Genomic DNA, 23,804 nt, shown 5'->3' with positions numbered 1-23,804 from the left:
GGAACCTCCTATCTGTAGCTGGTTGGTCAGAAGCCCAGGGAACTGCCTGGGACTTGCCACTGGAGTGCCGGTGGAGCTCAGTCTCTCAGGAAGGAGCCCTTAACCTGGGGAATCTGGTGCTGTCTCTGGGCAGGTAGCATCAGACTTGAGTTCTTGGACACCCTGCTGGTGGTCGGGAATTTCTTGGTGGTGTGTGTGGGAACACCCTCCCCCTCCCCCCCCCCCCCACATCTTGGAATCGGGTCCAGGAACCCAAAAGGAGTTAACTGCTGTGTGGAAAAAACAGTCTGTGAGACAATAAAGTAGAGATGTCACATTAGCAGTTTGAATATATTAATCTGGGACTTAGATGAAAGGTCTGGTCTTGAAATACAAATGTAGGTGTCCTTTGCAAGAAGCTTTAGGGAATGGATGAGCTCCTCAAAGAACAGTCTGTGTGGGGAAGAGAAGGTGGTATTTAGAAGCCAAGATCTAAGCCCTAGATCAGTTACTATAGGAGTCCCTTCTCCCAGTCCTTCTGCCTGTACTGAGCGAGGAAATATATGTATGCTTACACATAAATATGTATCAAAATACATACATTCATGTACAAGTATATATACACACACATTTGCATCTATATTTATTTCTGTGTCTATCTACCTATAAAGGAAACCTAGAGTTCACATTGACATGTTCCATTCCAATATGTTACTACAAGGCTCATTCTAGCTTTCCTCCATCTGTATTTATCTTGCTCTTCTGTCGCAATGAGAAACTTGACTTGTTTCATCCTCAATATTCTACTAATTTGCTTGATCTGTCCATGTACAGCCCATCTCCTGATACTCTTAAACTGCCACCATGCTAGAATACCTTCCTTGGGAAGGCCTGGGCCTCCTGAGTAGTTCATTTTCTTTATTTAGGTTCTGTACATGTTTTATTATGTACATTTTTGGGACTTTGCTTTGTTGCTCTTTTGAAATAGTGCTATTTAAATAAGTACACTTTCTGCTCATAACATATTTGAAAAGGTTACATTTCTTTTTTTTACATTTGTCAATCTGAAAGGAATTGTTATTTCACTATTTTTATTGGTTATTAGTGACAGAACATTTTTCAAATGTTTATTAGCCACTTTTACATACATTTCTGTAAATTGTATGAATCCTTTGTTTTTCTACAGAAATCCTAGTGCTTTTTTTAAAAAAGGAACCTCTTGAGTTGTTTATAAATTCAGGAGAATAATTGCTTGTTTGTTGCAAGTGTTTCCCAAGTTAACTAGTTGTTTAAAAATTTTTTTTTAATTTACAGAATTAAAATTTTTACATGGACAAATATGTTGATCTTTTACTAATTATTTTTGAGCTTCAGATTGCCTTCTCTCTCCAGAGGTCAGATACTCATCTATACTTTTTATTTTTGTTGAAGATTTAAAAAATTTTACATTTTAAAAATTTTAGAAACTTTTCTATCATGTTAAACATCTTTAGAAATGTTTTTTTCCCCATGTTAATTGAAAGTTTTTTTTATTGAAGTGTCATTGATGTACAGCCTTATATTGGTTTCAAATATACAACACAGTGGTTCAGCAGTTACCCATATTATTAGCTCTTCACCCCCACTAGTGCCATTATTATCTGTTAACACAGAAAGATGTTACAGAATCATTGGCCATATTCCCCATTCTATTCTACTATCCCTGTAGCCAACTTATATTATGATTGAGAATTTTTTATGCCCCTTTATTCTCTTCACCCTCCCCATCCACCCATCCCAAGAAATGTGGTTAAACATTTCTTTGTCCATCTGGAACTTGTTTTATTTTTATTCAGTCTGTAGAAAATTCTAATACTAAGAATATTAATCTTTTCAAAGTTGTCACCAATATTTCCCTCAGCATTTTATTTTCCATTTAAATCATCTTATTTTGATTTTTGACATGTAGAAGTTTCCATTTTTTTGTAATTAAATTTACTAATCTTAGTGACTCCTCCCCTTGCTTTTAAGCTTAGAAAGAGACCTCCCCTATCCAGATATTTAATAAACGTAACACTTATATTTTCTTTTTTCTCTCCCCATCTCTCTCCTCCTCCTTTTTTCCCCCTCCATCTTCTCTTTTTACCTTAAGATTTGCCTTAAGGCCAGCTTTAAGTAAAATGAATCACTTTGGTCTCCTGGGGGTCTTGCAGACCCAGAAAAACGGGATTGGGATGGATTTCTCTACAAGGTAACCCCTCTCTTTCCCTCCTACATGAAAAGGAGTTCAGTGTCAAGCTCCCAGGAAGTGTATGTACCTCTGACAATTCATACACTGCTAATGTGAAAGGTGGCCTTTACATATTCTGTATATCAATTTAGCCATTTATATGGAGAGAATGAAAAAAAAAATGACCTAGTTTTGGTCAGATGCTGCTTGTTTCTCCTCACACCATGGGGTTCTGTTCTGTGTCATTTCCTTTGAAGTCAGTGGGAACCCTGTGCAGGATGGCCACGTGAACACCAGCCTCCATACATGAAGGTGAGAACTGCCATTACGATAAACTATTCAGCAGTGTGGTGGAGGGAACCTTGGTTTCACACACTTGGTGGCTACCCTGCAGATCCCACTGTCTGTGAGGGCTTTGTTCGACTGGAGCAAACAAGAACTTTTTGAATCTTGACATACAGGGGCTCATTCAGTAGAGCATCCCCTGTTATGAGAGGAGGCACAGTGCTGGGCAGGCATTGCAGTTTTTAGCCAGCACACTGAGGGCATTGCTCTCACATTCTCTCCATCTGTAAAGAGACTGTTTTCAAGACCCCAAAATGGTTTTCTATAGATTGGAGAAACATGTAAATACTTTGGGGGGCATATATAGTGGGGGACAAACTGCAGTCATGTCAAAGAAGCCAGGCCTTTTCAGTATGAAAAAAGAATTCTTTGCAAATTTTAGGTGATGTTGGTGAAAAGCAGAGCTTATAATAGAAACAATGAGAGAAACTTTGATGCAGAGATAGTATTGGAAATGAAAAAGAATCATCTACATTTGCTTTCTATATCAGGAGCATTATTTTGGTAATTAGCCCACAGATACTTTCTCCCTCTCCTCCCTTCACAATGAGTCACGCACCATTTTAGGAACCCGTATCACATGGTTTCAGGTGGTTATTCTACAAACAGAATGAACAGAGGTCAAAGAGCAAATTGCCCAAACTGATGGGTGATTTTTGTTCCCATGCATTCCATTACCTGACTTTGAAATAGCAATGTCTCCTTACTGATTCCTTCATCATATCATTCTGCTCCTGTCTCCAAGCCCTTGCTCAGGCTGTAGCATACCCCCAGCTTCAAGGTGCCTCACTTCCAAGGCTCCGTTTTAGAGCAGGACAGCAGCATTTTGTATTTGTAATTTCTCCTATTGGATAGCATGGGAGTGGAGTAGCATTTTTTGCTTATAATTTTGAGTTCTGTTACAGAAAACTTGTATGAACTTCTGCATAGAGATCATCATCAAGGGAGGGAATATAGATGGAAGAAAAGAGAAAACACTGAGTTCTGGAGTACTCCAAAAATAAGAGATTGGGGAGGAGAGAATATTTGGGAGATCACTTTGCAATAGTACATGGGAGCAGCATTATTTTTTGAAATAATAGTTATATTGTAATATAATAGCTATGAACTATTCTGGTGTGTAAATATGCCCTAATTTACATAAACAGTCCTCTACATAAACAGCTTCTTAATTGTTCCTTCTGCTCTCAGTTTATCCTTACTCCAATCTGTTCTACATTCTGCTTAGGTTAACCTTGGATTAATTTTAGTTATTTGTGCCTGGTTGAAAAGTGGAAAACAGGGGAAGTACAATATATTATATTTATATGATGAAATGTAGTGCAGTTATTATTTTTAATAAGAAGATACTGGCAAAAGATGTTGAGTGAATAAGGCATAATCCTAATATGTGCATAAATGCACACACACACAGATATGTGACCAGAAAAAGATGCTACAAATTTATCCATCAGAAATGTAACATGGATAGTGGGTTTTGGTGACTTTTATTTTATTTTTTTTATGTTTTTCTGTGTTTTGCAAATTTCCTTCATGAAAAATAAAGTTTTTTGTAAGAAATGTACTTTAATTCTGATGTCTTACAGTCAGGAAACCAGCTTTGATTCTTTATTGCCTAGAAAGATAATGTACAAATATCTTAATTTAGTAGTCAAGACACTTCAGACTAGAGGCCCAATCTGCCTACCCAACCTCTTCGTTTCAGCTAAAAGGATCTGCTCACGGTCTTTTGGTTGTGCTGTGTACTTGTATACTCTTTTGAAAACTGGGTTCCTTTTTATTTCCCTCCTTTCCCTATAATTTCTACAAATTCTTTAAGACGCTATTTAAATTCTACTTCTTATTTGGTCCTCAGACCATGGATGATGGAAAAGGTCTCCAAGGATTAGTAGCTGTGTTATTCATTCAGCATTTACCCCAGGATGCTTTGCATTATTAGGCTCTTTTTCTATAAGTCTATATATAACTTGTCACTCCAACTGGCATCTTGATTCTTAGAGGACACTTTCTGTGAGTAGAGTTCTTGATATCCTGACCCCCCTGCCTTATTCACAGTGTGTCGCAAATATTTGCAGTGTTCAGATCTAGGGTTATTTCAAATATATATACATATATATATATATATATATATGTATATATATTTGATCTCTCTTTACGTATATGTTTGTATCTTGTAAATGCTTTGACTTTATTGAAGGAATAATAAAATTTCAGCAGTTAATTTCCTATAATGGAAACATTTAAAATACATGTAATTATAAACTATTGCTTAAGCATTCTTTCTTTGGTCAGGAAAGATCACTGATCTCTCTTCAGGGAATGTTCTCTTCTTTCTGTCTCCTGAAAGACAATGTAGCTTTCCTTTTCCTCTTTATTGCCTGGTCCCGAATATAATCTCCACATATGTCCTATCTTTGTAAGTGAAATACTTCTTGTCTTAGTGAAAGTCAGCTCCCGAATGAATTTCTGTTGGTTCAGAAAGCAACTTGAGGTTTCTGCCTTTGGCGCAATTCGATTTCCTTGGCGTCTTTCCACAGTCACCATTTAGATTGCTCCTGGTCGGCAGGATTTCTTTCTATCATATACTCTGTGGAGGTTAGAAAAGAACTGTATTACACTGGCTTGAAACTGTGTTGGAAAATGAAATTTGGAAAATGTGTTGGAAAAGGAAGCTTTTGAAACTCAAATTGTACTCGAGTTGGACCTCTGGTAGTACCTTTATACATGAGTAGTTCTTAGTGGAGTAAAATGGCAGATACGGTGAAAGTTCCTTCTTATTTGGATTGTCACTGAGTAAATATCACAATGTTTAAAATCACTTACATAAATAAAGCAGTTGTAAGACAAGATGATTATAATTATTTTCTAAAAAATATGGGTACATATATATACTTATAATGCAGGCTTGGATTAAGATCTTTAAAAAGGTCCTAAGCACTTGAAGAGTTTATAGTGCATATGAAATAATGCCTTTTATTTACATGAAGATTAAAACCATGTTACAATTAAGTAAGTCTCAATAAATTCTGAATTTTTATATCTTTGCATTTATAAAAATGTCAAATTCTTTAAAAAAATATTTTTGGTTCTGTTTTGCTGGTGCTTTAAGTACATACTTCATCTGCCTTTTGGGTAATTCAGTTTTGTTTATATGGATGTAAATACACCAATAAAGGTCTGGAAAGGAGCATCCAGATCATTAACAGTGGTTACACATGTGCAGAGGAGCAGGCTGGGGAATGGAGAACATTGCCCTTTTCCATTTTACACCCATATTTTCCCCTAATCATCTGTTACCAAAATGTAGTTAGTCATTACCGTTATGCATAATCATTAAAGACAGACAAACACACTGCAGAAGTAAAATGCCTCACCTTTTCTTTTTTCTATTGAAGTTTAACATTAAAATTGCTTATATTTTATAAACATTAACATAATCCAGACAGTGTTGTCAATCCAGTCCAAATTGAGTGTATTGATTTTTCTTTCTCTTTCGTCCAATAACATGGTTAGACAGCTGCCTGCTATTAGGTTTTTTCAGATGTTGTTGCTGGTCATCATCACTGTTAACATTCATTGACCTCTTACAATCTGCCAGGCACTGGTACAGAGCTCTATATGTCTTAATTTGTTGAACTCTCACAACAGTCTTGTGAGTTGTGTATTATTATTACAGTTATTTTATAGATAAAGAAATAGAGGTTGGAGTAAGGAATCAGAGGCTGGAGAGGATAAAATGTCTTGCGTGAGCTGGGTCACACAGCCAGCAAGTGATGGACCTGAGATGTGTCTCTGGCAGACTGACTTCAGACTCTGTATAGGAAAGAGAAAGGGAGTGGAGCTAGTCTGGTTGTGGTTTAAGATTTGTACTATATTTCATAGTTGGCATATACACTTGTAATTGGGAAGTGACCGAAGGCATCTGGGTCCAGTTGATGTGTTGGTTGAAAATTACTATTATTATGAGGATGATTATTATAGTATTTAGTAATTATGTAGTGCTTTATACTTCAAAGAACTGTGCTTTATAATCATTTATTAGTTACGTCTCACAACATCTCTGTGATATAAAGATGCACTTATCATGAATATTTTACAGAAAGAGAAACCGAGGTAGAGTAAGATGGTCTACATCCTCAATGAAAAAGTGAAGGTGGATTGAATGCATCCTCTTAAATTCCTGAGACTTGCTAAGTGGCTCAATCTGGACAAAAGAAGTTTAAATTTTTTACCCTTTGAAAGGAGAGTGTTAGTTCCCATACTTTTTCTTGATATTTAATTAAAAATTAAATGTAAAATATGCTAACATTTGATGACTGTTCCCTTTTAGGTCCTCTGTTTTTGAGTTTTTACTGCATTTGTGCCAATGTGACATTTTTGCTTAAATTCAACTTTGCTATCTCCCATTTCTCCATACAAGCACAATTTACTACAAATACGGTTTCCATTGTCAATATTATATTGCCTCAGATAGCTTCCATTGTCTTTAAAAGATGCCTTTTGTTCAGCACATACATAGGACTTGTCATGATAACTTACCATGGAAACAAACTTTGTGCAAGAATTATTTTGGAATTAAAGGAAGTCTTGGATGTCTGGCAGTTTGTACACTTCAAAATGGAAGATTATAAACCTATCAATATGACCTGGGGTTGGGGAGAGCAAAGGTGGGGATGAGAAGGAGCTGTGTGGGTTTATTACAGCACCTTATAAAAGGCCTGATAGAGATACACACACTCTTCTATAAATCTGGAGTCTCTTTGAGTTGAGAGGCAGTCATAGCCATAGCACATGGGAAAGGCTCAATAAATATTAATTTAGTGGTTAAGAGCATGGCTGTGGAGACAGACTGCCTGGGTTCTAATCCTGGCTCCATTACTTGCTAGCTACCTGAACTAGCTGGGCTTGTGTTTCTTCATTGGGGTGGTGTTGGGGGATCCCACTCCATAAAGTTAGTCATGAATGAAAATTATTCAAATAGTTGCTGTTATTTGTCTTTTCTATTTTCAAGGCAGGTGACAAAACATCAGCTACAATGCCATTAAAGTGTTGGTGTTAATGGTATTTGTAACTGGATGTCTGCACTTGCGTGGGTTGTTTAGAAATGGTACAACATAGTACCCCACAATTTTCTACCCCAGAAAAACAATTTAAAATGTATAAACAACTTAAAACATAACATATGGGAATAAACAATTATGAACACACGTAAAATCTATAAGGCAAAATTCTATACTTGTTTCTTCAAAACATTCATATGACCTCCCAAGCAGTGGCTCCAGACTCAGTGCCTACCATGAAGATTTCACATGTGAGTGAGGCCAACTCATTTACTACCTCAATATACAGCTGCATCTGAGCTAAAGACACTGACAGCTTGTGGGATGTACCCCTAGTCAGCCAACGTGTCTATGGTTTTAAGAGACATCAGCTACTGGGAGTTTGATTTGACATGATGTTTCCCAATTTAAACATTTTGCCTCAATTTATTTCTTGGTACAAAAGTCTGTGGGTCAAACAACATACTTGAGAGCCATTTGTCAAATCTCTGCCAATTATATTAGGACATATACTGATACATTGTGCTTTTATTCAGATCAGCAAACACTTTTCAAGCACTTGCGAAGTCAGGGATGAAAGGTGAGGAAGACAGAATATGACAGATTCTTCATGAAACTCGCAAGTCTTGTGGAGAGACTGGCAATAATGTTATAGCAGAGAGTGGAAAATGCCACAGAAGAGTGTGGAGCCCAGGATTTAAGCTAAGTATTCGATCAGGCCTACATGAAAATGAACAAAAACGTACCCCATTATTTGAAAGCAAGACAAATGGTGGACACCCAAGTAGATGGCTCTTTTGTCTAACAAAACCCCTTAATGGATTTTTAGGGTGAGACCTATGCACAGACAGGGCTGCAGCCTTGCACAATTACAGGGGGATCATTCCTCTTGTGGTCTTTGCAATTGGCACCCCTTTCATTCAGGTTGTATTCTTTGTGAATGGTACCCCCTGGAATTGTGTAACCCGGTAATTCTGTCAACAAAGATAGGCCAGGAGCCAGGCCTGAGAGGACTGAAAGCTAAATCCTTCCACATAATAAAGTAAGAGGAATTTTAAGTGTTTGCCTAGTGTTTGGAGCCATGAGGTTGGAGGAGTTGCCTCTAATGGGGAGAAGAAAGGGTTTGGAGTAAAGTTCTCTAGGATGAGGACTGGCCAGCAATTTGGTGACAACCTGGAGCCTATGAACATGGTGAGAGATTCCCTGTAATTTTTGAAAGAGACACATCAAGTCCTCTGTAATCTTTAACTTAATGAGACTCTGACAAATGAAGTCAAACAACTTTTTCTTTGGCATCAAGTATAGCCTTTGAACCTGTTATATGTGAATCAGGAGATAATCAGGAAAGAGTCAATGCTCAGTCTTCATGTAGCAACCTTTGGCTAAACATACAATACCGTAATAACTTGCCTTTTTTATGTTTCTTTTTTAAAGCTCAAAGCACTTATCCTTTTTCTTTCCTCATTTGTTCTAACATTCCAGTGTGGGAGGGGCAGATTATGATAACATTATTGATAGATGGAGAAATTGAAATAGAGATTAAATCGCTTACTCAATGTTGCATAGTTTGGGTGTTGGAGCCCACACAGGATTTTTGTTCTCCAAGCTCCTGCCACGAAGTAGAGAGTTCATGAGTTTTGGAATTAGAGGAATCTTTGTTTGAACATTCCTGATTTCTGCCTCTTAATAAGAAGGTGGCCTTAAATCAATTAGGTTACCTAAGTCTCAGTTTTTCTCTTCTGTAAAATTAAGATCACAAAACCTCATAGTAGTGTAATGAAGATTAATTTAGAAAGTGCTCGTAAGGCCCTGGCAGAGTGGTTCTTGAATAGGATTAATTTCACCCCCCAACTCAGTATTATCTGATTAAATTTCAGTGCAAACTTGAAGTAATCATAAAAGAATCCTCTATGAATACTAATATTTTTCAGGCCTCATGTCCCAGTGAGAGCAAAACATGAATAAAATTGCTTTAATACATCATTTAATTCAATTAGAAGAAATTTAGCTTTGGTAGAATTATTTTTGCTGAGGATAATTAGAAAAAAGAAGAATATGAGGAAGACAAGGTAGAAGAGCACAGTGGTTCTAAAACTGGGGACTATCAGATTCATCTGCAAGGCCTGTTAAAACAGATCGCTGGGCCCACCACCCCAGAGTTTCTGATTCACAAGGTCTTGAGTGGGGCCTAATAATTTGCCCTTGTAATAAATTCACAAATGATGTTGATGCTGCTAGGCCCGGGATTACACTTCAGAGAAGCCCTAGTAATGGTAAGTAAAATTCTAGGGATGAGGCCCAGCAATCTGTGTTTTAGTAAGACACCCAGGTGTCTGTGATGCACTGTCAAGTTGAAATCCACTGGCGTACTGGTGAAAAGCATCTGAGACAGACCAGAGTCAAGTCCTAGCTGCATGGATTACTAGTTAAGATGATCACATTCGATGACAAACCACTAGCACATCTGTGTCCCCAAGGAGGCCTGAGAATGCCTTGATTCAGGATGTGTCTCACTGTCCATCCTCTAAGCTCTTTGGAGGAAAGAGAAGTTAGTGAGTCCTGTCCAGCCAGGCTTGGATTTTTACTACTCTACACTTTGGGGCATGAAAGACTGCTTAAATTTGGGTATTAGGGAAGTATTTACAAACACTTCTGTGATCACAAAAAATAAACAAGACAGTGCTGTAAGTAAAGCCAATAGCAAAGGCATTGTTTTGTCTTAAATTCATAATAATGGATTCTGAACCATTTCCATTTCCTCTGCCTTTCTTAGTAGAAAACTTAAAAAAATCTTCTTCCAGTTTTAGGAGATGCTTGTAAATTTGTTTTGCAGAGAATATGCATGTTAAGAGGCTTTTCATCTCCTGTATCTGGCCTCAGACACAGAATCTGCTTTTGATGTTGGATGCTGTCTTGTCAAAGGGTTTCAGCTCCGGGGCAAGTTCGCTATGGATTTGTGTGACCAAGGAAAATGAAAGCAAAACGTTCTTGGAGTGAAAGGGTTATACCCAACTTTATTTCCAGGTGGCAGGTCAGTCACTAAAATCCCTTTCACTCAGAGCAAGTCTGCATGCAGCAAGCCAGTCTCTGCCTCTGGGCCCCTCTGTCCACACAGCTGTCCCGCACAGCCATCCTCCGGGCCTCTATGCACAGTTGTCCTGCACAACCGTCCTCTGGGCCTCTGTCCTTGGTGCTGCCCATTCCAACCTTGCAGCCTTGCCACCATGTCGTGCCCAGAGTACTGGGCAGAGCTCTTTTTATAGAGTCAACAGCCATGTATTGCCCACAGGTGTGCAGTGAGCTCGTCAACCAGGGCCAGGTGAGAATCCTGGCCACAGGAACTCTCATTTTATCCACAAATGCCTTCCTGATATAGTGGCTGAGGAATAATCCTTTTTTCCCCCTTTTCCTGCCTAGCATCTGACTCTCTGGGTCCTCATACTGTCTCAGCTCACAGTGTCACAAATATCCATGTTGGCCCCAGGACATTCTTTGTCTCATTTACCCTCATTTTTCCCATTACAAAAACTTCTACACTTTATTTCCTTAACTAACATTTTCTGTCAGCATTTGCTAATCCACATGTTTCCAAATTACCCCACTGGAGTGACTCCATTAGAAGAGAAATTGTTCCTACTTATGATGAGGTATGAGAATTGTTGACTCTTACCCAGTGCTACATTGGTACTAGGTACACTGAAGTGTTTATCATGCATTTACATTGAATCCCTATATCCATCCAGAGATGATTTTATATATGTATATATACACACACACATATCAAATATATCACAAATGAGGAAGCTGAGGCTTAGAGAGGTAAAGCAATTTACCCAAAGTTAGAAAGTAAAAGTAAATAAGCGGATCCAGGCGATAAGCTGCCAGAATCCCAAGCTCTTGGCCTCTGTTGAAATCCCAACTGATGATGGAATGTAAGAATATAATTTGGTTCCTGCCCTCAAAGAACTTTAAATGTTGTTAGTAGTAGATCAGGATTTATATACACAACAGGAGTTAAAATAAAATCAAGAACCAATCTTTGTGGTATTGGGTTTGGTACCTTTGATTGGTTTCCTCTACAAGATGTAGATCATAATACCAACCTCAAGTGGTTTGCGGATGATTAACTGAGTTAAACACCCGAAGCGTTTAAAACTCTGCTTATTACGTAGTAAGAGTTCAATAAATGTTAACAATCATAATTTTTAAAGGAGGACTACTGGGGTGGGGAGAGAACACTGGAGAGTCGGGAAGCCGGGTGTGAGCCCTGGGCCTTTGCACCTAAATCTCGAGCCTCGGTTTTCCCGTCTGTAAACCTAGGTGGCTGGAGCGGAACAAGTCGGAGACCAATAGCATTGCTCGGCGTCAGGGACCAAGGGGCGGCGAGGAAGAAAGGTTAGCGACGAGACCGGGGGCGGCAGTGCGAGCGCAGCGCGCGAAAGGCCCCGCCCCTTCCTGGCCGCGCCGGGGAGGCCCTGGCCACAGCCGCCCGCAAGCAGTTCCGCTGCCGGAACGCTTCCCTGCCCCGTTCGCCCTGAAGTGCTTTCCCAAGGTTCGGGCCGGAGAGAGGTCTTGTAGGCGCAGCCGCCGAGGCCGTCGGCGCCGAGTAGGGTCTCCCACCCGGGTCAGAGCTGGGTGTCCGCGCCCTGCCCCCTCCCAGCACCCAGGCCGACGGTGAGTAGCCGGGGGAGCGGACCGGGACGGCCGCGGGCCGCGTCGGGGCTGGCGCTCTCGGGCCCCCGCTGCCCACTCGGGGATGCGGGCTCGGCTGTCGGGGTTCGGGGAAAGGGGTTGTCGACCGCGGAGCCGTTCGCCGAGCCCGACCGGCGGGGAGGAGCGGGCGGCTGGGCCATGGGGTGGGCGGGGCGGAGCCGGGATGGGGGCTCTCGCTCGGAGCTGCTGTTGCTCTTGGGACTCAAGAGGGCGGCTGGGCTGGGCCTCGGTTCCTCTGTCCCCCTCATTTCTGCTCCCCCAGAATCTTAGCTCTGCTTCCCGGATTCGGTTTCCTGTGTCCATCCTGGGGTTGGACACCAGACTCAGTCTTGGGTCCCAGTTCCTGACTTTTGCGTCCTGTAGGTCTGTCCCGGGCCTCAGTAATTAGTCCAGGTTCCAGGGGTGTCGTCTCCTGAAGTCCGAGGGCGGGGCTATATGAGTAGATACAGAGGTTCTCTTGCAAATCTTTTCATCCAGACCCGATTAGGGACTGCCTGCGATCAATTTGGGAGTGCGCTTGGGAGTGGTTCTGGATACGGAGGTCCGTGTGGTACCAGCGAGACTCTCAGGATCGTTGTTCATTGGAGAACTTGCTCAAGCTGTTGTTGAAGTCACTTCTTAACAAAACAAGTTGCTTGAGGAAAATATGTAGTTAAGATAAGTTCCTTTATTTTCCTGCAGACATTTAAAAAAATACTGTTCTCTAATTTGCATTCTTAATTCTTGTGGTTCTCTGAAGTCACAGTTGAATCATGAGTCTTCAGTCTCTGCGGTTGTTGCACGAATTGATTGCAGAGGGTTGGAAGAATACCACTTTTTCCCGAAGTTTGTATATACTTTCCTATTTGGAACTGTCATTCTCCTTAACTTTTACAGAAGAATTGTTCTTGGTAACTCCAAAGAGGCTGCAGAAGTTCACACAGGTGGGCAGAGATGTTTTATGTTGTCTTTTTTAACTTATATTTTGAGGTGTTTACCTCGGGTAAATTGAGAATTTTCTAGAGGAAAAAGTGATGCAGGTAGTTATTTTTTAGTATGCAAATTTTAGGTAATTAAATGCTGAAATGTTTGTCGGGTTCTCCATATTGAATAGTGATTTTAAAGTTGTCATAAGGGAAGGCAGTTACTGCAGCTTGTGACTCTAGATGATCAGTGTTTTTGCAGTGTAAAGTGTACACAAATCACCTTTGTGAGACCAGTGATACTTCCTGCACTTCTCTTGTGCTTTTATGAGTACTTACACTGTAGGTTTTGGATACTTACCTCATTCCCTCCCCTCCCATCACTGGAAAGGGAGGTAATACCATGAACTAGGGAAAATAGACTGAAATGACAAGTTCAGTGAGATCTCCTATGTAAAAGAAAATTTCTTTCAAGGATATTAATTTCAAGGTATCAGTTAATCTTAAACAGGCAAAGGGTGGATGATTTTTAAAGTCCCTGGAAAAAACTTTGGAGGGATGATTAGTTGCCTGGCCTTTAGATTTAGATAGAAACTGCAAATTCTTAGTCATTGGAAGTGCTTATTTGTTTAGAGCATACAGTTGGAATATTGGAATTGAGAGAATCTGGAGAAGGAGTCAGGGTAGATAATGGTTAAGGATCTGTACTCAAGGTACAACGTAATATGTTTTGTTGGGAATTATTTCAAGAATTATTTCCAGAGAAGAAAAAGGCTATTGGGGAAAATCAGATACCCCTAGGCATTGCAAATTTTATTGTTCAGATCAGTTCAGTAGATACTGAATATTTGCATCGTGAATTTGTGAATTTTATTATAAAATGTATTTTGTCGTAAATTTGTAAATTGTATTATATCATTCAAGTCAGTTAAACAGACACTGAACATGCGCTATGTTAGGCATCAAGGTATGTTAAGTAACCATGTAGGAACAAATAAAGAGTCCACTATAACAACCAAGATTCGTGTTTTGACAATAATTTTCTACGGTGTGTCAGTCACATCATGAAGACATGAATTGTATTGTTTAGGCATATTGAAAATATTTTTCTAATTGGAGGGGAGTATTGTGTGCTTTATGAAAAGCACTTTAGGCATTATAGGATACAAAGAGTAAGTCTTTGGTCTGTAAGAATTTGAAATCTAGAAGGGGATTAAGATATTTGCATAAAAATTTACAACATAAATATATGTAAATACTACGTGAGTGGTTTGACCTAAAGTTTGGAGTTGTAGAAAGGAAAATGGGTTCATTTTTAGCTGGAATAACGGACAGTGGTGGAGGTATAGTACTACGAGGATAGCTCTGAAGTTGTTACTTACTGAACACTTTGCTAGCGCCACGCCCTATGCTAGTTACTTTACATGCATTTTCTAAGCTTCACAATAATATGTAAGCATCTTAGTGAGGACACTGGTGCCCAAATAAGTAACTTGCCTAGACTATGTAGCTAGCAGGTAACTGAGCCCCCATTTGAATCCGAATCTGCCTATTGCTGAAGCCTGTCCATTTACACTATATTATGCTACCTCCCAATAAATTGGTAACATGAGTTCAGCATTGCAGAGGGGAAGACTTTTCTCAGACAAAAATTTAGGAGATGGGAGTAGACGGATGAAGGAGGCTTTTCAAATGAAGGGAACGATGTGAGCACAAGTGTGGAGGTGGGTAAATTCATTGTATACTCAGAGAAAAGTTAGTGGACCAGATTACCTAGAATATAGTGTTCATTTTTTGGGAATAAGAGATGAGGTTTGAAATGTAAATTGGGGCTGGATTGTGGGACATATTTAAATGCTGTACTCAGGAGTTCAACATTTGGTAGGTAATGAGAAACTAATAGTGTGTATGGAATGATTTGTTGCAGAAAGCTGACTTTCAGTGTAGTATAAATATTTCGTAAGGGTAATGGTGTTGGGGTGGGGTAGGCGGGTGGGCTGCGAGGTTGTGGGGGAAGGTTTGGAAGAAGTGGAAGGTGGATCATTTTGAGTGTGGTGTTGGAGTTGGTGGTACTAGGTGCAAAATAGTCTCATTTTGAAATATGTTGAGCTTTTTATATACTTCCTAAATACTGGAAATGCCCAGAGGCATTTGGAAATGGGGGTTTGTAGTTCATGAGAGAGGTCAGTGGTAGAAATACATTTAACATGAATCTAGAGAATAAAATAAATAGATGTACCAGTTGAATCTAAGGAGATAAAAGAACCAAAGGAAAGTTGAGAGGGGAAAGAAAAAACAACCATTTGTTTTAGATGGCATCTGTTTGAACAGAAGGAAAAGACATTAAATAGGTAACTCTATATAGTGGGTAAAAAATTTGATAGTCTATGTACTGCTCCCTCACACTGCAGATTCAGATAGAGTACAAATAATCTGATCTTTGAAAACCCAATGGGGAAATACAGTTTTCTTGCCATTGCTAGCATGAATACTGTGCTATTGTTACCCTGTTTCAGGGAGGACAGACTATTTCAGACTCTGGTCCAGAGTGTCAGACTGATTACTTAAGGACTGTTTGCTTGTTTCATTTAGACATTTGCTGGCAAGTGAAATGTGAGGATTTGGAAGCACATCTCTGATACAGTATTCTGTTCGTTGTATGGATGACTTTCAACTTTGGTATCAATATCAGGAACCTTTAAATATTCAAAGATAATTTTTGTGCCTCCTATTACTACTATCTGCTAATAGTGCCTTTCACAATTTATTTATGAAAGTATTGCATATTTTTAAATCACATATTAAAAAGCATTTAATTACATATTTTTCTTCCAACTCTCTTTTATACGTACTTTTGGTTCACATGAGTAGTTTTGTCTCTATTATTCTGACTGTCAGAGAAGGATAGTATGATCAGATACTTTTATGCATCACAGAATGATACATACATAAAAACTATGTATTTTAATTTTCTATGTGGTTTTTCTGTTTAGATATTTAATAGGGGGAACTGGTTGGTGTATTAATGTGTAAAAGATTGTAGTAGTTTGCAGAAGGAGGCTTAAGAGTTCTAACTTCTGAGGACAGGTTTACTGTTTTTAGGCTAAGTTACTGTGGAAGTGTTTATTTCCTTATTGAGAACTAATACATTGCTTTTGTCTTTCAGGGATATGTTTCTCACTATATTACAGGCACTTGTAAATGTCCTGAGTTCTGAGTCAGTGCTGCTGGAGGGAGGGAGTGGTGTGCTTTGTCTGGACTGGTTGACTTAGTTGCAGTCAGCCTGGTATTAATGAGGCAAAGGTCAGGAGTTCCATTTAGCTTCAGTCTGAGCGATGGCCAGTGAGTACACCTCTCACTCCCACCAGCTGTCTTGGAAATTCCTCGGTTGTCATTGGTCACAAAGGTGACTGGATTTGTGTGGATCTTTAAATATTAGAGGAAATTTAGCATAATGGTTAGGAACCCTGATCTGGAATTAGACAGTTCTGTCAGAATTCTTGGTCTGTGACCTTGGGAGAGTCCCTAAACCCCTCCAAGCCTCTGTTTCATCAATATTGAGTAGCTTAATATTTGGTTTGGGCATGTCCTGCTGTTGCTTTCTTTTTCCAAGTAGGAGTCAGCTGCTTAGACCTGTGGTTCCCCAATGCCAGATTATGGAGTGGTATCTGTGACAGATTTTTCACTTGTCTGAAGTGAAATGACAATGAATTAGCTTTTCATAAACTAAATGTATTGAATTTAAAATAATTTTTTTTCTAAAATTATCTTTTACCATTTTTAGTATAAGTATATTAGTTCATTTAGGAAATAATGATGATGGTAACTGGTAGTTATTTTCTTTTTAAATGTCCTTGGCAAAAATTTAAAGTTGGCAACTCTGTGCTTATCGGCCCTTTTTATTTTTTTAAGATATGGTTATGTGAAATCTGAAAATCTTGGTTTAAACAGAACCAGGGGATTGGTGGACAGCACTTATTTATGCATATTCAGGTTAGGCTTGGAGTACATTATACTCTTCTGTTACACTGCAGGGGTTGTATTATGATTCTTACCATCACTGAATTAAATTTTGCCAAGTTTTATGTTAATACTTATAGCACATTTCAAGGGACAGTGAGATTATTTTCAGTTCAAATAAGTTGCCCCAGGTTATTTAAGGCTCTGTTTCTCAACCAGAGACCCAGGAGGAAACTGACTATCTGTGGGGCCTGCTCAGGGTGCTGCTTAAGTCATTACTCTGTTGACTAGCCAACAAGATAAATAATTTGTCTTTGACATAGTGAAGTAGTAGCAGTTGGCTTTCCTTTTCACCTCTTCTGAAGGAAAGATCTTTGAAGCTAGATTGAGAAAAGCTTTTTTATTTAATATAGCAAGTAAACCTTGTGCAAATATCAGTATTCAAAATGCTTTCTAGAGAAAGAGGAGTTCAGTACTTTGCATAATAAGTTATGTAAGTGGAGCCACAATAGTCCTCCTGGGGACAGGAACCAATTATTAGCATACATGCTTATTGACGCCCTCAGTTGTCTGGATGAGAAGCTTGACGCCTTGGTTCACTTAGAGGTGGTGGTGGGCAGTGGGGGTGGTACTTACGGTGCAAACCTAGCCTAAGTGACTGTTAAATTAAGGCTTAACATTTGGGGTTCTTTTGAGTGTTTTTGGTTAGATAATTTAAAAAATTGAAAGTGCTGTAGAAGTACTTAATATATGTTAGAATGCCTAAAGCAAAATGTTCAGCTTCAGTTGAAATAGCTTAGGCCCTCTGTCTTTTAAAGAAAACTGGAGGTTTGCTGCTTTCAATGTTAAGGATGTTATTGCTTTGTAGAGTTGTGTATTATTCTCTTTGGTAAATAAAAAAACATGGAATTAATTTATTTTAATAGAGCTTAAATTTTTCCTCCAAAGTACTTCTAATGACAGAAATGAATGGTATGCTCAGAAGTCTGGAGATGCAGCCCAGCGTCCTGCTATCAGTAGAAAATTTGATGATGCCCTACAGGCATCATGAAAAAAAAAAGCGTACAGATTTTATTTTTAAAAATTCATATGAATTATGTGTTTGCTATTCTCTATCTGTGTAAACAGTGTTCTAAACAGTGTCAGCTAAAATTGGTGCTCCCTAGAACGGGTGGTATATTCATCCTGTGGGTTTTTATATCCCAACGACATGGCTTGTATTACAGTTTAGTAACACTGTGCTTAACTATTTAATCTTCGTTCATTAAAAAAAATCTTGTGTTATTATGGTTTTTGGTGGGACATAAGGGATGGTGACCAATTCCTGACACTTTCTATATATTTTTTATTTTGGTATCATTAATATACAATTACATGAGCAACATTGTGATTATTAGAGTCCCGCCATTATCAAGTCTCCCCCACATACCCCATTTTAGTCACTGTCCATCAGCGTAGTGAGATGCTATAGTCACTACTTGTCTTCTCTGTGCTGTACTGCCTTCCCCATGCCCCCCACCACATTATGTGTGCTAATCGTAATGCCCCTTTTTCCCTTTATTCCTTCACCTTTCCCACCCCCCCATCCCTTTCCCTTTGGTAACTGTTCGTCCATTCTTGGGTTCTGTGAGTCTGCTACTGTTTTGTTCCTTCAGTTTTTGCTTTTTTCTTATACTCCACATATGAGTAAAATAATTTGATACTTGTCTTTCTCCACCTGGCTTATTTCACTGAGCATAATACCCTCTAGCTCCATCCATGTTGTTGCAAATGGTAGGATTTGTTTTCTTCTTATGGCTGAATAATATTCCATTGTGTATATGTACCACATCTTCTTTATCCATCCATCTACTACTTTCTGTATATTTTTAACAATCAGCAAAATGTTTTAAATACTACGAAAGAGCTTTAATTTCATAGAAATAAAATGACTTTAAAAGGAAATTGAATCAATTTTAAGATACTGTTTTATATTTAAGATACTCAATATCAATATATTTTTTAGTGTTATAGGAAAAATGGCAGCACTGTCTGATAGAACTTTCTGCAATGGTGGAAATGGTCTGTATTTGCTATTCAATATAATGATCCTAATATGACTACTGAGCACTTAACATGTGTCTAGTATTACAGAGGAACTAAATCTTAAATTTTATTTAATTTTAATGAGTTAAATGTGAATAGCCACTTCTGGCTGTTGGCTGCTGTATTAGATTGCAGCTCTGCAGGGCAAGGAATAGGGAGAAGAGAGGTTGGAAATCTTCATTCCACCTATCAGCTCAGTTGTAGGCAGAGATTAGGGTTTGGTAAGTGTTTGTTGAATGAAAGAGTGAATCTTTCTTTGTTTCAATTTTAAAGACTAAGGTTTGTGACGTATTCTAGATTTTTAGGGAGTGGTCACTTTTTTTGTTCTGTGTTGATTAAAAAATTTTTTTATTATAAAGGCATAATAAATGTACAGTTTATGTAATTATAGAATGAACTACCATGTACCACTAACTGGCTTGAAAAATAGAACACTGCCTGCATCTTTGAAGCTCCTTTTACTCTTCACCATTTGTGTTCTCTGACATACTTCCTAAGAAACCGCCATCTGAATTTTGTGTTAATTGTTCCCTTACTTTTCTTTTACTCTTAATGAATGTATTATTTAAAAAAGTCTATTTCCTTCTCTCTTCAAGTTTGGAAGTTCAACTCTATGTAGTTTTCCTTTATTTTATTTCTCCCTGACTCCCAACAAATTAGATATTATTATTGTTTTAAATACTTGTTTGATTTGCCTGTTTATTTTCAAAGGGCCTTTGCTCATCATTCCCTTGTACTTCTTGCCCTCCTGTCAGGGATCTGAGATCAGTTTTTCTCTGCCTGAAATAATATGGTTTAGAGTTTTCTGTAGTGAGGGTCTGTTGTTGGAAAACTTTTTGTTTGAAAGTATCTTTATCTTAGTCTCATTCCTGAAGATGGTTTTTCTGAGTGTGCATTCTTTGGTAGCAGTTTTTTTTTTTCTTTATTAATAGATTTTGTTCCATTCTCTTCTGGCTTTAAATGCTGTTGAAAAATTTGTAATCCATGTAATTGTCATTCCTTTATAGGTATCTGTTGTTTCATTATTTATTTGCTGGTTTCAGAATGTTTTCTTTGTCCTTGGCGTTCTTTTGCACTTTCATTTTGATATGTCGACAAGTTGATTTTATTTATCATCGTTGGAATTCACTAGGCCATGGAATCTGAAGATGGATGTCTTTCAACAGTTTTGAAGAATTTCCGGCCATTTTCTCTTCTGTATTGTTTATCCTGAACTTGTGTTTGTATTTGAAGTATGTCAGATGTTCTTACTTTGCCCACACCCCACCAGTGCCTCTTAACCCTTGTTTGGTATCTTCCATTTTTTTATCTTTCTGTGTTGTGTTCTGCAAAATTAGTGTCTTTTCTTCCAGTTAGTTAATTTTTGTTTTAGCTGTGTTCAACTAGTTTGCTGAATTATTTTTGATATTTTTCACTTTATTTTAAGTATTATTTCCACTTTTGTTGTAAAATATACATAAATATGATTTGCCATTTTAACTATTGTAAGTTGTACATTAAGTGCATTCACACTATTGTGGAACCATCACCATTGTCCATCACCAGAAACTGAAAGCTGTACCCATTAAACAGTAAGTCCTGTTCCTCTACCCAGCCCCTGGCAACAACTATTTTACTTTTTTTGTCTATGACTTGAACTATTCACCTCATGTGAGTGGGTCATATGATATTTGTCCTTTGCTGTCTGATTTATTTAACTTAGCATAATGTTTTCAAGGTTCATCCATGTTGTAGCATGTTCATTCAGTTTTTTGAAAGTTTCATTTACTACATTTTTTCATTTGTACAAGTTTCACTTAGTTCCTTTTTAAGACTTTGTTTTTTAGGTAGTCTTATTCTTTTGGTCATGTTCTCAAGATATCTTTTATTTCTTAAAAACCTATTACAAATTTAAGAAATTAGGATGCTAACCAATTATACTTTGTGTCTGATAATTCCAATATCTGACATCTTTACATGTGCTTCTGCTATTTGTTTGGTGACTCTTGCTGCCCTGCTTTCTTGTCTGTTTTGTAATTTGTAAAGTTCTTTAAGACTTTTTCTGTATTAATTTCGCAGGTTGATTTTTAATACTACTTGAATTGTATAGCTTAGAGCTTATTAAGTAAACTCTGAGGTTAGTATCCAATTAAACTTTGTTTTGAAATAATTTCAAACTTAACAAAAAAGTTGCAAGAATGACACATAGACTCATATATATCCTTTATCCATATCCACCAATTCTTAACATTTTGACATATTTGTCTTTTGGCATACACACACATTCATGTTTATTTTTGTGAGTCATTAAAGAGTAGGTTGCATGCCTTTTTTGCCTCTTAATACCTCAGGATGTCTTTCCTAAGAACAAGGATATTCCCTTATGTAATCACAGTACCATTATCAAATTTCAGAAATATAAAATGATAAATAGTTCAATCAGCATTTTATATTTCAATTCACACATCTCATGATCACATATTGTAGTTGGTAACGTATTTTCTTACCATTTCTCTTTAGTCTCGTTTAGTTTGGAAGATTTCCTTTGCCTGCCTTTGTCTTTCCTGCAATTGAAGAATAGACATCAGTTATTATGTAGGAAGTTTTTCCATTTGGGTTTATCTGCTTTGATCTGATTGCCTCATGATTATTTATTTATCCAGTTAGACCTCTAGAAAAGCCATGTGCCCCTCTCAGGGTATCACGTCTGGATGTACATAATGTTCATTTGCCCCTTGTTAATTAAATTTTGATGAAGGTATTGTCTGGTTTATTCACTTTATAGTTACTATTTATTTTCCCTTGCAACTAATAATCACTCTGCAGGAAGGTATCCTAGTGTTTTGTTTTTTTCTTAATGAAAAACTTAAGTACAGTAATAAGATACCTTTCATTTGTATAGTGCTTTCTACTTTGACAAACTTTTTTATATTTCATGATTTTATTTTAATATTCGTGACAGGTAGTGTCTATTTTACAGTTCTGGAAACTAAGAGTCAGAGACATGTTATTGGAATTCAAATCCTGGTTTACTTAAGAATTTTTTTACGAAGTACAGTGCTTTCTAAGTTACTAGATAGACTGTAAACTTAGGGCATGGTCTGTGTCTTGTTCACTGTTAAATAGTGAGTACCTAGGACTGTGGAATGAATTAGTAATATAGAGTTGCTATCTAATGTAAGGTTCTTGTAAGGTAGTAGTTCCGTTGTAATTGTATTATTTATTTATACATTTTATATTTACATAGGAATATAGACATGAATAAGTATATACATATAATTACATATAAATATAATTGCTGAGAGAATAAAGCTTGTGCAGAAGGGATTTTTGATGCCTTGCATACTTGTAGCTAAATTTTTTCAGATCAGAAAGTTGATGAATTTATACGTAGCAAAGAAAATTTGGCTTTCTTTGCTTAACTGAAAGCATTAAGTGATAAAGGTTAGTGAGACAGATTTTCTGGTACTAATTCAGTTCTTTTTCCAGTTATTAAACAAGTCTTTAAGATTTGGCTGATCAAGATGAAATGACTTAAGGTTTTCCTTAGGTTACTAGGATGTAGTGTTGGTTAATGTAATCTTGTGACTGGTGAATTGGTGTAAGCTGGGCTCTATCCAAATTCACCCCTTTCTACTTGTACCTTCAACCTCCTAGTTTCAGTTAAAGCTGAGAATAGGGCGTGGCGGTTGAATCTTGGTCAGAACATGAATTTACCTATTGACTGATTGATTCAGGAAATAGTTATTGGGGGCCCACTATGTATCAAGAACCATGCTTGTCATTGAGGTTAAAATGGTGAATTAAGATATGTGGTGTTGCTGTCCTGAAGCACAATCTAGAGATGACCAACTGTTACACCCTCTGTATGAGTCATTTTGTTTTATTCATTTTGTTATCATTAATCTACAATTACATGAAGAACATTATGTTTACTAGACTCCTCCCTTCAAGTCCCCTCCACAAACCCCATTACAGTCACTGTTCATCAACGTAGTAAGGTGCTGCAGAATCACTACTTGTTTTCCCTGTGTTGCACCTCCCTCCCTATACCCCCCCACAATATACATGCTAATCGTAAGGCCCCCTTTCTTTTTCCCCACCCTTGTCCCTTCCTTCCCACCCATCTTCCCCAGTTCCTTTCCCTTTGGTTAACTGTTAGTCCATTCTTGGGTTCTGTGATTCTGCTGCTGTTTTGTTCCTTCAGTTTTTCTTTGTTCTTATACTCCACATATGAGTGAAATCATTTGGTACTTGTCTTTCTCCACCTGGCTTATTTCACTGAGCATAATACCCTCTAGCTCCATCCATGTTGTTGCAAATGGTAGGATTTGTTTTCTTCTTATGGCTGAATAATATTCCATTGTGTATATATACCACATCTTCTTTATCCATTCACCTACTGATGGACATTTAGGTTGCTTCCATTTCTTGGCTATTGTAAATAGTGCTGCGATAAACATAGGGGTGTATCCGTCCTTTTCAGACTGGCCTGCTGCATTCTTAGGATAAATTCCTAGAAGTGGAAATCCTGGGTCAAATGGTATTTCTCTTTTAAGCATTTTGAGGAAC

General features: G+C 37.9%; 1 long non-coding RNA gene across 2 annotated transcripts in view; it reads left to right on the top strand.

The window, feature by feature from the left end:
- Positions 1 to 12,009: 12,009 nt before the first annotated feature.
- Positions 12,010 to 23,804, top strand: part of LOC130682332 (uncharacterized) — a 109,852-nt gene continuing 98,057 nt past the window's right edge. Inside the window, exon 1 of one of the 2 annotated variants that reach the window (XR_008995545.1) lies at positions 12,010 to 12,267. This is a non-coding gene — a long non-coding RNA (uncharacterized LOC130682332). The remainder of the gene's footprint in view (positions 12,268 to 23,804) is intronic. The other variant, XR_008995544.1, reaches the window with a different exon arrangement.

This window comes from Manis pentadactyla, unplaced genomic scaffold, assembly GCF_030020395.1.
Source record: "Manis pentadactyla isolate mManPen7 unplaced genomic scaffold, mManPen7.hap1 scaffold_266, whole genome shotgun sequence".
Lineage (NCBI taxonomy): Eukaryota > Metazoa > Chordata > Mammalia > Pholidota > Manidae > Manis > Manis pentadactyla.
Note: the sequence above shows the minus strand (reverse complement) of the source record. Positions and strands in the feature narration are given on the sequence as shown.